The sequence below is a fragment of the Poecilia latipinna genome, unplaced genomic scaffold (genome assembly GCF_001443285.1).
Source record: "Poecilia latipinna isolate Pla-1442-1.1 unplaced genomic scaffold, P_latipinna-1.0 Scaffold250, whole genome shotgun sequence".
NCBI lineage: Eukaryota > Metazoa > Chordata > Actinopteri > Cyprinodontiformes > Poeciliidae > Poecilia > Poecilia latipinna.
Window position 1 is genome coordinate 471,639 of NW_015112866.1, and position 12,698 is coordinate 484,336.

General features: G+C 41.6%; 1 protein-coding gene across 2 annotated transcripts in view; it reads right to left on the reverse strand.

The window, feature by feature from the left end:
* rarga (retinoic acid receptor gamma a) overlaps positions 1 to 10,082 on the reverse strand; it is a 69,404-nt gene extending 59,322 nt beyond the window's left edge. The window contains exon 1 of one of the 2 annotated variants that reach the window (XM_015032795.1): positions 10,065 to 10,082. The gene's annotated coding sequence lies outside the window, so the exon portion shown is untranslated. Of the gene's footprint in view, positions 1 to 2,564; positions 2,708 to 10,064 lie in introns of those variants that run through there. The other variant, XM_015032794.1, reaches the window with a different exon arrangement.
* Between the last annotated feature and the right edge of the window lie 2,616 nt (positions 10,083 to 12,698).

Below are 12,698 nucleotides of genomic sequence, written 5' to 3' on the forward strand. Positions count from 1 at the left end.
ACACACACAGTGCTGCCCCACCCCAACTTGTTGTTGCAGGACTCAGCTGGTTGCCTGGCTGCTAAGAAGGCTCCAAGGCGATTTCACCCACAAAATTAAAAGATAAATTTAGGGTTTTAGAAATATTTCCAGTTGAAAAACCATAAACATTCTGTTTGGCAGCCAACTGCCGTCTGGCTACCACAGCAGATAGCCTGACTAATAAACTTCCATAAAAAGTAGAACTTCAGAAAGAGATAGTAATATTTTCTTGTTGTTTTTGTTCCAGATATTCACTTAAGCACATGCATTAACATAAAACAGTAAAAGTAATAATACTGAAGTCTTTATTTAGCCAGAGTGGTTTCACAGTCAAGATGACTAAAAATAAATGTAACCTGAATCACTTTCAACTATTTATGACTACTATTGTCACTGACTCCATCTGTCAAATTCAAAACAATGCTAAACCTGTTAAAGTTAACATTAATATACCTGTTATAACCAACAGGCTGTTATTTTAACAACGACGGCAATAATTGGTGCTTTTCTGTGAAAAGGTTTGATGTGACTAAATGTGTCATGCAGCAATTGCAGAGGGACTCACACTGGCGACTATGAAGGTGTTTCCCACCTTGGCTCAATGAAGGGGGGGAACAATCCTTTCACTGTATGAAGCAGAGCCTAATAGCTGGGTTTCACCACCATTGCCGCCTCTAGCCGCAGGAGTCAAAGCAGCCCGAGCAGGCCCAAAGACACACACATACACACACACACACACACACACACACACACACACGCATGCATGAAAGCACTACCTGCTCAACACCATAATCTCACACAAGTTTATATTTGTCTAAGTCCCTTTTAATGAGAGCTCGGGAGCAGGACAAAAATGTAAATCCTCGCCATCAGAATAGCACACCTGCAAAAATAGACAGAGGAAATGGTGCGCAAATAGTTCCCATGTTAATTATAGCGCGGTGGCAGCCGAGCCCCACCACCCCACCCCACAATTTCCCCTGAAGATCACCTGGCTCGCCCCTCCCCCCTCCCTGCGCTCGTCCTTAATTGCAATAGAAATTCCAGAAAGAGACAGGTATCAACAACTCCCTGATTTACCGCTCGCTGAGCCACTTCACAAAGACAAGACTGTTGGCCGATTTTGCAACACAAACTCTTGTGCTCCCACTGTTCCTTTACAGTTCCACGATTTGACGTCTTTTTGCGTCTCCCAATGTGAATGCAGCGATGAAGAGTAATGATTAGTCATTTTGACAAGGTTTTTATTTAAATCAGACCTTTTGAATTAAGATCATTCAAAAGCTATAACAAACATATCCACCGGCATTCTTTACAAACTACCCCATTCATAGTGATAATATGGTGACATAATCTATGCAATATAGGAGAGGTGAATGCAATGCATAGTGAGAGGCTCCTCTTGAGGACATAAAAGCTTAAATTCAGTTAAACTTATAACACCATGAGCATGCACACATCTGGAAAGTAAAACTGTCATTTAGTTTGGAGGTGGAGGTGAAGCTGCAACGTGTGGGCAGTCTGTCCTCAAATACGAGGAGAGGGACATTTCTGTGCCTCAGAGATGAGCACCTCTTCTCTCATCCAGATGTCAGTGGAGGCCGATATCGTTATCCCTGGTTTTCCAACAAAATCCTTTGTGCCGGGTCACTTCACTTAAACCCACACTGTGTGTCTCACCTACGTCAGACCCCCCCACCCCCAACCTACCCACCCACACCCCTGGGGGAAATAAGCATTGTATAGCAGGTGCAAAATTTGAAACAGCAGTCTGGCCATTGCCCAGTCAATTCAGGAGCAATAAATTAAAACAACGGCTGAGGAAAGCTGCTCTGATGCCAAGTGCAGACGCTCTACCTGTCATCCACATGCAAGGCCGTAACAAGCAGAACCTGTTAATCGAGCGCATACGCCAGCATCATTAAATAATCTTCCTGCTCTGCTAGCGAGCTGTGAGAACACAACGCGTAAACTTCCAAGTAAACTGAGGCCATAGCACCAGACACACCTCAGTCCTCACAGAAATCAGCCGGTGCTGTTTAAAAAATCATGGAAAACAATGCTTTTCTTTGCCAAGTCTTCATATGCTACTTATAAAAAGGGGAGGAAAGAAAAAATGGGTCGAGGAGTGGCGACTTCTCTGGCGAATACACATCAAACACATGCAAGTGTGTACACACTAACACATATGCTAATAATAAAGAGCTCCACAGGGCCCTGGGTAACATTCGCTAATAAGCACATATGCACACACACACACACGCACACACACACGCACACACGCAGGCGCACACATGGTAGAGATGATTCTCACAGAAACTCGTGTCACGCTCACATTTGTGGGAAAAACAAGTTAGAAGAAAACAAACCGAAGCACAGAGAGCAAACAAAGGTGTGTGTTGGTGACAGTTTAGGAAATCTGCACGTGACTAATGATCTCAAACACTTCATATCTTCAGAAAAAAATGCATTATCCTAACAGCAATCAAATTCAAAACAAACCATTTCTCAACTAATCTCAAACTTCTGTTTAAGTTACTCACAGGCGAAAGTGATGGAGGCCACCAGAGGAAGTCGTTGAGACAAAAAAAAGAGTCTGATGAGCAGCTTGAGCCAATGAAAGAGGGTGAAAAAGATGAGTGAACATTCAACAGTGTCCCTTCAGCGGCAAAGACAGACCGGCAGTGAGCCTCCAACTCCGTCAAGCACTCCCCCTCCTGCTTTCTACTCCTCCTCCCTCCTCCTCCTTGCCTGAGTCGCTACCTCTTAAAATCACTCTTTCACTCCCCAAACACAGGGCCCGCACTCACCGACTCTCTCACTAAGAAATAATTACACTGTGATTCATAAAGCCTTCTTTCTTGGTCACGTGACTCTCTGCACTTCAAATATACCATTTTTTCTTTTCTTTTTTTTTTTTAAAGCCACAAAACGCCTGGAGGGAAGAAAAAAGCCCAGGGAGCTTAAGTTTCTGTTTTTAATTCTCTCTGCCTTCTTTGTCTCATGGTTGAATTATTCTTCCACATCTTGGCCAAGGAGTCGCTTTGCCTACAAATTGGTGCATGTTGAGTCGGGTTGTGCTATTAGATCATTCTTGTTTCATCAATAAGTGAAGTAAGCCAGGTTTATTAGGAGAGGAAGCTTTGCTATCCCGAACAACGCTGATCATCCACTTCATGCTGTTTTGATTTCACTCACACACTGTTTTAATTGTGAAAGCCAAAAGGTTTGTTCTTCCAGAAACTTCTGCGTTATTTTTTTTTTTTATTTTTACCTTTTGATCTCCTTAGAACCCTGTTTTTAATGGCTCTCCTCATGCAGGTACAAACCAGAGGCACTGCTTCTACAGAAAAAAATTGGATCCCATTAGAAATATGATATGTGACAAAGAAAAAAAAAAAGAAATAAGTATGCACTAGCTGCAGATAAAATGAAAAACAGAATTTGGCTGTTTGACACATGACATTTTTCAGCACACTCAACATTTGTTAACATCCTGCCAAGCACTTTCTACGAGTCGAGATTATCTCCCAAAAGTCACGCATCTGTGACTAAAGTGCATCGCTTCTTAAAGTGAAACCAGCAACGCTGGCACCTCAGCAACAGGGAAGTCCCGCGTGAGGTGGCAGAGCCGTACGGCCGCAGAAGCAGCAGCGACGGATCTGGGTGTGCCCCTGAGCGTGCCCCCTCTCTTTCCATATGAGATCACATGTTTCAGATCTGTGTTTATGTGTTTGTGGTTCTGGGCGTGTGCCCTTGTTTTTCCCAACGTAATGTTTCTCAGCTTGTTTTTGTTATAGGGGTGGAGGCGGGGGAGGGGGGAGGGGGGAAGCACCTCAAACCTCAAAACTGGGAGGGGTAGGCACACCTTAACTGGCATCTTGGCAAGCACTTTCACCTTTCTGAGGCAAGCTTGGAGCACACACTTTACCAGCAAATTACAGTGAAGTCACTATAAAACAAAAGGCTTGTACGAATCTTACCTTTTTTTAACAGAGCTGCAAGCTTTCAAATATTAGAACCCTTAACTGAAGCAAAGTGAGGGCAGGGTCATGCTGTGGAGTGTTTAACGTCAGAGGCACTGTGCATTTAGTGGATAGAACAATGATGAAGGAGCCCTGGTATTTACAGGGGTTAGGGACCACAGCTAACCCCACTGTTTATCCATGAATACTTCAGAACTCTTCTAAAAATACTTACAGCTGCCAAACTTTATAGTTCAAACACCAATTACACCTTAATTATACAGAGTACACTTCGATTATCTAAATAAAAAAAATAAAAAACTGGTTACATAATTCAGGTTTTAATGTGGGTAGGGGGGAATTAAACACACAGGCACAATTATGAGCATATATAACTCTAAATATTTCAAAAAGAAGTGAATACTTCAACAACTTTTCCTTAGTGATACCAGATAACTCAAGTTATCTAGTTATCTATTCTTGTAGTATAAGTAGGAATTGTTTGCCAGAACTCATAGAGCTGACCAACACTCCAAACAATGGGACAAGTTTAAATAACTTAGTGAAGATCTAAAAAGGAAGATTTTAGATTCGTGCAAGTTGGAGAGACACTTTGGAAACGTTCTACAGGACTGCAGATTCCAAGATTGTGTTTAAAGATTTAGCTATTTGGATGCGTCACCACTTTGTCCAGGTCAGGATGAAACACAAACAAACCAAATCAGAAAAGAGAAAACTGGCGAAGATGTCCAAGAACAATCCAAGAATGACCAAGGTTTCTACACAAAACTACTGGAACTCACAGCACGTTTTACGCTGTGCAGAAGTGAGAGGTTGCCGAGTAAGAAAGAAAAAGTAAAGTTGCTGCTCCAAAATCAACTCCTTCAAGCTTGACTGATATTTACATCTCCCTACATAGATAATATAAATACCTTCTGGAGTCGAGTTATACAAATGGCTAGATGAGAAAAAGATATTAAAGGTCAACAGTTGGGCACAAGTCAATGTTCTGACAGGACAGTGATCAAAAATGCCCATCAGAACCGGTTCTGGGATAGATAAAGCAGGGCAACATTAGGATTCTGGAACAGCTTTCCCAAAGTCAGACCTCAACCCTACTAAAAAGCTGAGAATTATTCCTAAAAGCCAGGTCTGTGCCAGTAAACCGACCTGTTTAAATTAACTCCACTGACTTGACCAAGAAAGAGCTCAAATATACAGTCTGAAATGTAACAAAAGATTCTTGATGGTTACAAGAGGCGTGGAGTTTCTCTACAGTTGTTTAGGAACATATGACCAAATGAGTATATAGATGATTGTTTGATATTTATCCAGAGGGAAATTCGATATGTCAAAGTAGCCCAAAAAGCATCAGAATAAAAAATATACAGATACATAAATACATACATTCGGAGATGCTCTTATAGGTTAAAAAGCCCAGTATTAAACAAAAGAGGATGCGTTTAATATTCAGCCTATGTGGTGTAAAGTAAATTCTCAGCAAATTCCATCTTGTGCACCTATCTTTTGGTTTTATGTATTTTTTTTTCTATTTGACCTTTATTTAGACAGGTTAAAGAAAAGAGATTTACATTCAGACTTTTTCACAACATTTCAGCCCTATGATGCGGAATATCTGCAAAAATCTGTTCAAACAAACCACTAAAGCCCTAAGTGAATGTGACAGTTTTCTTGAATCACACACATATGAGTTTGAGTTTCCAAAAAACACAGCAACACATGGGCGACAGTGGCCAGCTGCAATGCTCCGTTAAACATTTCTGATGTCGATCTGACAGCACACAACCAGGCTGAAAGAAAAGGATAAGCACCATGAGGCGCTGTTGCCTTTTGGCTAGAACCTTATATTCAGGAAGCACAGATCAGAGCCATATGGGTGGAAAAAAAAAAAAGCCCTCCAGCTGATTCTTATCTGGTTTACATTTGATTTGTGATGCTTATAAGGCCACTAAGGCTAATAGAAATCCCTTAAATGTTTACATAGCAGTGCTAAATCAGCAGTTGTGTAATAGGAAACAAGAAGGTAAATACGACCCTCATTCAAAAGCTATCTCGGCACGGGAGTGATACAACAGCGAGGTGTGGATTGGAAGTCGTTGCGGGGGTCCCTCGGGCTGAGGCAGTACATTTGTGTCAAAATATGCCGTCAGGTGTATGAAGGTAGCCGCATCCGTGTATCACGGGTGCAGAGTCCTCGCAGGGCACATGTTGACAGTGAGACGGTGAGAACAGGCTGCGGAGCGTTTCGAGCTGCTCTCGTCCTCCACTATGCATGGCTGCAGCTGTAATATGTGTTTGGTGTGCATGGATGAGCGTCCACGGGCAGTAGCAGTGAGAAGGTCAGAGGTTACTAGTGTTTGTGTTTCAGTGTCAGTGAAGTGTGCTTGGGGCTGAGATTTATGATCATTGTGTCTGGGAGGCAGCAGAGTGGGGGATAATGAAGACAGATCAGGGTGCTCCTATCTCTCTCTCCCTCTCTTTCTATGGGCACCACTGGAAACATGGCCTACGACCCCTGCCATTCTCGTATCATTAACTTCAACCGATGACATCATAACTCGCTGCCCTGACAACAGTACAAGCACGGCGTTGCTGCTCATGGAGGCGCGACTCCTCGCAGAGGGGGCTGCAGACAAAAACCCGGGCACTGCTCAGCGCTCCATAGCTTCTCTTCACTGGGTGTGTTTAGAATGATATGAAATATTCATGGCATCATCTTACTCAGTCGTGTGTTTCCACTTTAGATTCATTGGATTTGCATTCGCAGAGGAACAGAGTATGGAGGCCCGAGGCTCACTGGCAGAGGATGAGGAGAAAATGAAGAAAGGAAAGAGGAAAAGAGGGGGGACGGCAGAGAGTGAGGAAGTGAGGTTAGAGGGGTTACAGGGAGACGCAGAGGCAGGAGGAAAGAGGACTTGGGGGTGGGAGAGGGGGTGCGGAAAGGGGTTGGTGGTAAGGCAAAAGCAAATTTGTATAGTTCCAGTTATGCACAAGTGAATTAACAGGGTATTTTCTTCAAGAAAACGAAGGGTGATAAGAAGAAAAGAAAGAAATATCAAAAACAAGAAATACACTAAGAATGTTATTGAAAAATGTAAGCATCACGTAAATCGTAACAAACACTAAAATACTGATTTCAAATGAATGAATAGCAAATACGTGAACATTAACTAAAAGTGAAATTTTTAGTTTCACTTTTAGTGAAACTTTAGTAAATCTAATCGCAGCTTTCTAATAGCAGAAAGCTACTATTAGATGACAATAAAATGAAGTGAATAAAAGTAACTCCAGAAAAAAAACAACAACAAAAAAAACGTTTTTTGGACTCTGTGCATTTGCTTAAGAGGAAATTTCAACCATTTAACTCATTGACATTATGGACCAACTGGCTCAGAGGCTACAACTGACTAAAGTAATGTGGTGACATAAAAATACAAAGTATGTGTGTCATCACCATAATATATGCTGATGCACTAACGTCTGAGCAAGGAGGAGCATTTAAGGTGTTGAATAAAGGTGGCTTGAGAAGCAAGCTTCGAGGAATCCCATGTGTGATCTTTGGTCACACAGCTGACCTGTTTGGGCAATAGTTCCTGTGAAGCTACGGTCTTCAGGGCGTTTTTTTTTTTTTTTTCAAGCCGATTTAATTAATAAGCTGTGCATGGTTGTAAAATTCGGGTTTGGTTCCATATCAAAATCCATAACAGAGTCAAACAGATTTCTAAAACTGCTAGGCACCACGTACGCACCAGGCCCTGCTATGCCCTGAGTATCTTTTCAGACTGTGGACTGGCCAGAGCACCCAGAGAACATGCAAACTCTACTGTGGGATTCAAACCCAGGACTCTCTTACTACAAAACAGCAGTGCTGCTAATTGTGCCACTGTGCAGCCCATGCTAAGACATATGTTATTAAAACTTTAACCAACGCAGCCTCGATGGTATGGTGTGTTGGGGTTGCAAATCTGACTGGAATAGAATAGGGGAATGTGAGAAAAAGAGGTGTGAAGTGAAGAGAGGGAGGGAAGGGATGGATGAAGGGTAGTAGATGGGGTTGCTGATGGCAGGTTCCAATCAGTAACAAGATGCCCATAATGAGATCATTATTTCCCCACATTCAGATTGATGTCATGTGAAGGCTGCTGAGAGTAGACACATATTTAAGCACACAAACACACACACTCACGCAAACATATACTTTCTTTGGTTAGAATCTTACATACACATCCTGTGAAATGAAGGAGTGCATTCATTCTGCCTGGCAAAGTGGGCTCATTTAGCATCCAGCTGCCTTCAAGTATAAATACCACTCAAAGGAAAAATGACTTACGCATGCCCAGAAAAAAAAAGAGAGAGAGAGAGCAATGTGTGTGTTAGGGACCAAAGGGCATATACTATGACTCTAAGAAAAACAAATGAACATAGTGCTGGAAAAGGGGAACCTGAGAGCCAAAAGCTGTATATGAAACTACAGGGAAAAGAGGAAATAAAAAGTCGACACAGCTACCAGCGAGTGTGCCAGCAAATGAGCGCTTTCCCCCACCAACATGTGTGTCTAATGAAAGGTGAACGGCTCTCCTGTCTATACTCTCCTCAAAAAAATCAGCCATGATGTCACCATGAACCCATCTTGAACCCACCTCTGTCAAAAAGCATTACTCCAACCCACCCTCTCCTCTGCCTTATTTTCTGTTCCACCTCGCTCTCTCTTTTCGTTCACGCTCTGTTCCTGCGGCTCTGATTCTTCTCTCAGTCCCTATACACACACACATATACGTATATATATATATATATATATATATATATATATATATATATATATATACATATATGTGTGTGTATGTGTGTGTACGTGCGTGCATGCATATATGTGTGTGTGTGTGTGTGTAGGTGTGTGTGTGTGTGTGTGTAGGTGCGTGTGCGTGCGTGTTTTTGTGTTCTTTCTAGTTCCTCTCGTGTCTGCACTTTTTTTTTTCACTTTTTTTTCTCTCCCACAGAAGAGCACTAACGTTATTTTTTTTCTGAGTGTGGCCTGACTGAATCACCGAAATGTCCTGCCAAAAGTGGCAGGATGTTCTGATCATCACAAACTTTACTTAAGTTGTGGTTTTTATAGAAAAATACAAAGGAGGCATGGAGGGAACGCTTAAAAAAGTAATAAGTGAGCAATGGGGGAGAATGCAAATGAAAAAAAAAAAGTAGGGAGAGGGAAAAAAGAGAGAACAGCAGAGTAGAAAGGGGTGGTGGGGGCAGCGAGAAGGCAGCCAGAGAGCCACATATGGAAGTGATTCTGTAATTACTGCAAATCTGTGAGCTCAAAAGGAAAGGTCTTCTTTTCCATGCCTCCTTCCCTGCACATAAAACTGCCCTTGTGAGAAAGCTGGGCACTAAATACTGCCTACAGGGAAAAGGAAAACACTGAGTTTTTTGTTTTTCTGCCTGAGCTTTTTGGCATGTTAGGATGCAGAATAAATACATTCACAGATTTGAAAAATTGAGTTTAAACAAAGGTCTATTCTTCGGATCATGGGGCTAATGCCACCAAAGTTTCCACATTCTTTTCCCATTTGGTTCAACGCTGTGACTTATTGGATCATTATTTGAAAACAAGAGGTGATAAGAGGTTCGGGGGTTGGAATAAACTCAACTGTCTCATCAGCTAAGGCTGGTATAATTCTCATGAAGCGCACATTCAACAGGATATGGGTGTCTGTGTGCGTGAGAGAGAGAGAGTGAGAGAGAGAGAGAGAGGGAGAGAGAGAGAGATGATTGGGGTAGGGGGGTGACAGACACACAGACATACTTGAAGACTTCAAGCCTCCGGCTAAAGTACAGTTCTGCAGGTGCGTATGTTGGCAGCCGCTTCTGCTCTACTCCAGTCCCCAAACCGAGCTCCAGCAGCCCTGTAATTATCGGTTGCCCTGCCATAACGTGTTCTCATGATGAGTAAACACACGCCCGGGTCGACGCCGCTCAACACTGAGTTTATTCATAGATTCACATCCACTTAATTACGACAGGAGATGATTCATGTAAAATAAAATAAAATAATCATACCTTTGGGAGTCAGATGAGTGCATGCCTCGGCTTCAGACCGGAGAACATTTCAATAAACCAGAAGTTACAGGGGCACAATCGAAGTTTGTGACGAAAGAGGGGGGTGAGGGGGGGATAAAAACAAAAAAATATAACAACATGAGAAGTGTTCAAAGGAGTCCAGGTTGGCCTTTCGGTTTTCGTCAGAGAGGGTTTCAATCACTTGTCAGGTTGCCTTTTGTCAGTTGCCAACCGGCCACTTCGTCCCGACAGATCAGGGGCGTTTATTGGCGTCAACAGCGCGTGTGAATTTCTCACACTCTGGCTCCCTCTAGTGGCGTTAAAGAAAAGCGCGGTAATAATCTTCTCGAAAGGACAATAACGCTCAAGAGGGTCATTTACGTATTTAATGTTTTTTGTTGTTGTTGTTGTTGTTGTTTCTTTTTTTGTCAGGATTATTTTGTTTATTAAGTGCATGGGCTATTCAAACCAACCTCCAAACAAACCTGCTTATGCCACTGGCTGCCAACAAGCTACCACCTCCAATAACTGGACATGCGTCAATATGGAGGAATTTTGTCCCACTCTTCTTTGCAGAATTATTTCTGTTCCGCTTATTTCTTTAGCATGATTAGCCCTTTAAGGTGATGCCACAGCAGTTCAGTTGAATTTAAGTCTGAATTTTGACTAGGCCACTCTGAAACTTAAATTTTGCTTTGTTCCAGCCATTCATTGATAGACTTGTTATGCCATGGATCATTTGTTCTACAGCAGTAGTGCAATTAAACTCAAGAATTGAAACTGAAATTTGTCTTCACAGTATTCTGCTAAATATAAGAGATGCACATTTCTGAAAAGTGTTCAATTTTCCTATTGTAAGTTTACAGATTTTTTTCCCAAAAGTCTTTGAGTTCATTTATATTTTGAGATAGGCCTTTGTGATTCTGTTGGTCATCGGTAGTTTGGGCCTTGTAACTATAGTGGACAAATTTTGCTAATTCTCTACCAGTGAGGCCTGCAGTGCTTCAGATGTTCTTATAGACTATTTTGGGATCTCCTGGATGAATTACCAGGAGAGTTATTGTCACTTTTAGAAAGGATTCCTTTGTATTTTGGAGCCAATCTTTTCAAGAAAGTCTTAATATTTCCTAATATGTCTGATCTCAACTGGATCGGTCTATTTTAATAAAATTTTAGCTTTTAGGTTAGCTGTAATAGATTATTTGCTCACTGCTACACAAATCACTCAACATTTGTTTCAATGGGATCAAACTACTTAAATGCCAGATTTGCTAATCTGCATCTTCATGATCCCTTCTAATTCAACAGTTTCTGGGCATATTCTGTACTTATTTATTCATACTTCCTTTGGTTAATATCTTGATGAAGTAAGACATCTCTTTGCATTGCAAGACTTTTGATAATCATTTGTTATCATTTTACCTAACCCTACATTCTTGTTTTGAAAGTGGATGACCTCTCATTTTCTGAATTTAGATAAAAGTGTAGTAATTATTTTCAGTCATGAAACAGTCTGGGATTCAGAGTCTAACAATTTATTTGCGTTTGACATTCCCATAGAATTTTAGCCAGCACATTTATTGGGTACTTTAAGACGATCTCGTTCCAAATGTGGGCTGAATTTATGCACACAACCGTGGCATCCAAGCAAGACATTTCCAATACAGTTTTGTCATGGTTTGCAAAAAACAACCCTTCCTCCTTCTACCCACCCCCCCAAACAATCATGCAGCAGGTAACAACAAGAGTTCCAACAGGTGTCCAAAAAAAAGAGAGATCACATTTCTCCTTTCTTGGCATCGCTGCACTGGATTCCCTTGTAAAGTTTACAGAGGAATTTATGATCTTTCTTATTGCATACAAGGCTCTTAATGGCCAGGCACTGTATTATTTACAAGAGCACCCTGTTCCCTATAACCTAATCAGAGCCCTTTCACTCTCAGTATGATGCCTTACTTGCAAGAATTTCTCACATCTGAATGGAGGCAGAGCTTTTAGACGAGCTTTCCATTTGAAAGCCCTTCCTCGCTGCATTTAAGACTAAGCTCAAAGCTTGCCAAATAACTGAAGAAAAATAGCCAATGTTCAAAGAAAAACTTTATAAGTTCATCAGACTATGAGCACTTTGAAAAATTAGAAGAAGGTTTGGCTTTTTTCCCCATTTCCTAATATTTTAGTGATATGCTGTTCCAAAATAAACGCAATGTGCTTACCCTAATAGGGGGGGTTGAACGTGTAGAAGAACTAGCCCTGACTCAGAGTTAATAGACAGCTGTCTCCCCCCACATCAACTATATTGTTGCTATAATTTCTGTAAACTTTTTGCTGTTGCTATACTTGATGTCCCATTCATACATGTTTCACAAATGTTGTGGGGTTTATTATATTGCCTTGTAATTTATAGTGCCATAGCTTAAGACCTATCCATTTTCTCTGGCACAGGCTTGGTAAAGTTGGTTAAATGTTTGCAGCTATTTTTTTTCTTTTTATTGTTTTTATTGCACCCCCTCCACACACTCATACACATACACACACACATTCTGAAGGACTTTGGCGCCACCAGCGGAGGGGCAAGCCCCACACTTTGAATAGCCCTGCCCTAATATATGTTGACCCACTTACCAAGAGGTTGTC